At 36.5% G+C, this 3,788-nt stretch overlaps 1 protein-coding gene across 1 annotated transcript in view; it reads left to right on the top strand.

Moving 5' to 3' along the window:
* Positions 1-267: 267 nt before the first annotated feature.
* BICRAL (BICRA like chromatin remodeling complex associated protein) overlaps positions 268-3,788 on the top strand; it is a 41,007-nt gene continuing 37,486 nt past the window's right edge. The window contains exon 1 of the mRNA XM_089529208.1: positions 268-290. The gene's annotated coding sequence lies outside the window, so the exon portion shown is untranslated. The remainder of the gene's footprint in view (positions 291-3,788) is intronic.

Genomic DNA, 3,788 nt, shown 5'->3' with positions numbered 1-3,788 from the left:
ACAGGCTATATATGGTTATTACCTTTAAAGCCCTACATGGCTTGGGCTCCAGTTACTTGCAGGAACAGCTCTCCCTACACAATCCGCCCCCCACTCTCAGAACATTGGGGAAGAATTTATTAGAACAGCAGATGCCCAAATTGACAATGACTTCCCAAATAACTTTCACTTTTGCTGCTCCAAAACTGTGGAACAGCCTGCCAGAGGAGATCCATCTTATTACCACCTTAGATGCTTCCAAGAGGGCAGTTAAGACGGATCTCTTCCGGTGGGACTATCCATCTGACCAGGTATAAAATAGCTTGTTATGCTCCACCCCTTAGACCATGAGTACTGAATTATTTTAATGGTCACGATTGTTGTATGTGATAAGGTTAATTGGTTTTATTGATAGTATTTTTGTAGATTGTATTTTATTGTAAATTGTATTATTGAATGTATTTTATTAGGTTGTAATCCTGCCTCGATCTGCAGGGAGAGGTGGGAAAATATAAATTATTATTATTATTATTATTATTATTATTATTATTATTATATTTATAGTAGTGTTTTTAGCTTTTATTTGGTAATTTCCTACATTTTTCTTGAATGTTCTATATTTTGTGGTGCCTTGTTCTCCTTTGTGGTTATGACATCTGGTCACTCTGTGTAGGACATTACAAAATAAAAGCAAAAATCCCCAAAACCCTAATATAAATTCAGAAGAAACAAATACATTCAACCAATGAGGAAACTGAAATAGTTAAAGAGTTCCCTTACTTAGGATCAAATACTGATCAGAATGGTGACTACAATCAAGAAAGAAGAAGATTGGGAATAGGAAGGGCAGCTATGAAAGAACTACAAAAAGTTGTGTGTGTGTGTATAATCTCAGCACTAAAGTTAGGATTGTCCAAGCCATAGTATTCTCCATCTCTATGTACGGATGCCAGAACTAAACAGTAAAGAAAGTCGACAGAAAGAAAACTAACTCGTGTGAGATGTGATGTTGGAAAAGGGTGCTGTGTGGACAGCCAAAAAGACAAACAAATGGGTCCTAGAACAGATCAAGCCTGAAATCTCCTTGGAAGTCCAGATGATCGAATTGAGGCTGTTGTACTTTGGCCACATCATGAGAAGGCATGGCTCATCAGAAAAAAAATTTCCTCATGTTTTCCCTTCCCCCCCCTCTGTATATATGCACACACACACACACACACAAACATGAGAGGGGATGAGAGACTATCTAGAGACTAGATAGATAGATAGATAGATAGATAGATAGATAGATAGATAGATAGATAGATATAGAGGAAAAACATGAGGTATACTGTTCAGTTGTGAGCTATATATAGGGAAACCATGAGAAAAAATCACAGAATTTTTTCTTTAAGTATACAACTTGGTTGTGGTATACACACACACACACACACACACTCCCTCCCTCAGAGTGTAGAGTCTCCTTCCTTGGAGGTCTTTAAGCAGATGCTAGATGGCCATGTGTTGGGGATGCTTTGCTTTGGATTTCCTGCATGGCAGGGGGTTGGACTGGATGGCCCTTGTGGTTTCTTCCAACTCTATGATTCTATGAGGAAAAACATGTTTTTAAAGGGACCCACTTGATTGCAGGGATGACAGACTTTTGAAGTATACAGTCCCAGTTGTGGGCAATATATATATATATATATATATGGGGAAAATATGAGGAAAAATCATGACAAATGAACAAGGGAAAACATGAGGATTTTTTTTTTAAAAAAGGAACCCACTTGAGTGTGGGGTAAATAGATTTCCAAAGTATACAGCTCAGGGGTGTGTGTGTGTGTTTATGAATAAGGGAAAACATGATGAAAAATCTTTGTGTTTAAAAAGGGACCCACTTGAATGTGGGGATGACAGACTTTCAAAATATACAGCTCAGTTGTGGGATATATATATATATATATATATGAACAAGGAAAACATGAAGAAAAATCATGAGGCAAATTCTTTATTTTTTGAACAAGGGAAAACGTGAGGTAAAATCATGAGGATTTTTTTTTTTTTTAAAAAGGAACCCATTTGACTGTGGGGATGATAGACTTCCAAAGTACACAGCTCAGGTGTGGGATATATATATATATATGAAAATCTTTTTTTAAAAGAGGGTCCCACTTGAGTGAGGTGATGGGAGACTTCCAAAGTACACAGCTCAGGTGTGGGATATATATATATATATGAAAATCTTTTTTTAAAAAAGGGTCCCACTTGAGTGAGGTGATGGGAGACTTTCAAAGTACACAGCTCAGGTGTGGGATATATATATATATATGAAAATCTTTTTTTAAAAAAGGGTCCCACTTGAGTGAGGTGATGGGAGACTTTCAAAGTACACAGCTCAGGTGTGGGATATATATATATATATATGAAAATCTTTTTTTAAAAGAGGGTCCCACTTGAGTGAGGTGATGGGAGACTTTCAAAGTACACAGCTCAGGTGTGGGATATATATATATATATGAAAATCTTTTTTTAAAAGAGGGTCCCACTTGAGTGAGGTGATGGGAGACTTTCAAAGTACACAGCTCAGGTGTGGGATATATATATATATATGAAAATCTTTTTTTAAAAGAGGGTCCCACTTGAGTGAGGTGATGGGAGACTTTCAAAGTACACAGCTCAGGTGTGGGATATATATATATATATGAAAATCTTTTTTTAAAAGAGGGTCCCACTTGAGTGAGGTGATGGGAGACTTTCAAAGTACACAGCTCAGGTGTGGGATATATATATATATATGAAAATCTTTTTTTAAAAGAGGGTCCCACTTGAGTGAGGTGATGGGAGACTTTCAAAGTACACAGCTCAGGTGTGGGATATATATATATATATATGAAAATCTTTTTTTAAAAGAGGGTCCCACTTGAGTGAGGTGATGGGAGACTTTCAAAGTACACAGCTCAGGTGTGGGATATATATATATATATGAAAATCTTTTTTTAAAAGAGGGTCCCACTTGAGTGAGGTGATGGGAGACTTTCAAAGTACACAGCTCAGGTGTGGGATATATATATATATATGAAAATCTTTTTTTAAAAGAGGGTCCCACTTGAGTGAGGTGATGGGAGACTTTCAAAGTACACAGCTCAGGTGTGGGATATATATATATATATGAAAATCTTTTTTTAAAAGAGGGTCCCACTTGAGTGAGGTGATGGGAGACTTTCAAAGTACACAGCTCAGGTGTGGGATATATATATATATATGAAAATCTTTTTTTAAAAGAGGGTCCCACTTGAGTGAGGTGATGGGAGACTTTCAAAGTACACAGCTCAGGTGTGGGATATATATATATATATGAAAATCTTTTTTTAAAAGAGGGTCCCACTTGAGTGAGGTGATGGGAGACTTTCAAAGTACACAGCTCAGGTGTGGGATATATATATATATATGAAAATCTTTTTTTAAAAGAGGGTCCCACTTGAGTGAGGTGATGGGAGACTTTCAAAGTACACAGCTCAGTTGTGGGATATATATATATGAACAAGGGAAAACATGAGGAAAATTTTTTGTTTTGTTTTTTTAAAAAAGGGACCCACTTCAGTGTTGGGATGATAGACGTCCAAAGTATACAGCTCAGTTGTGGCCTATATATATGTGTGTCTATACACACACACACACACACACATCAACAAGGAAAAATATGAAGAAAAATAATGAGGAAAAAATCTTTATTTAAAAAAGGGTCCCACTTGAGGGAGGTGATGAGACTCTTTCAAAGTATACAGCTCAGTTGTGGCCTATATCTATATCTATATGTATACATATAT

Source organism: Sceloporus occidentalis, unplaced genomic scaffold (assembly GCF_023333645.1).
Source record: "Sceloporus occidentalis isolate IW3139 unplaced genomic scaffold, rSceOcc1.0.p SCAF_6, whole genome shotgun sequence".
Classification (NCBI taxonomy): domain Eukaryota; kingdom Metazoa; phylum Chordata; class Lepidosauria; order Squamata; family Phrynosomatidae; genus Sceloporus; species Sceloporus occidentalis.
The sequence above is the reverse complement of the archived record's forward strand: the minus strand, read 5'-3'. Positions and strand labels throughout refer to the sequence as shown.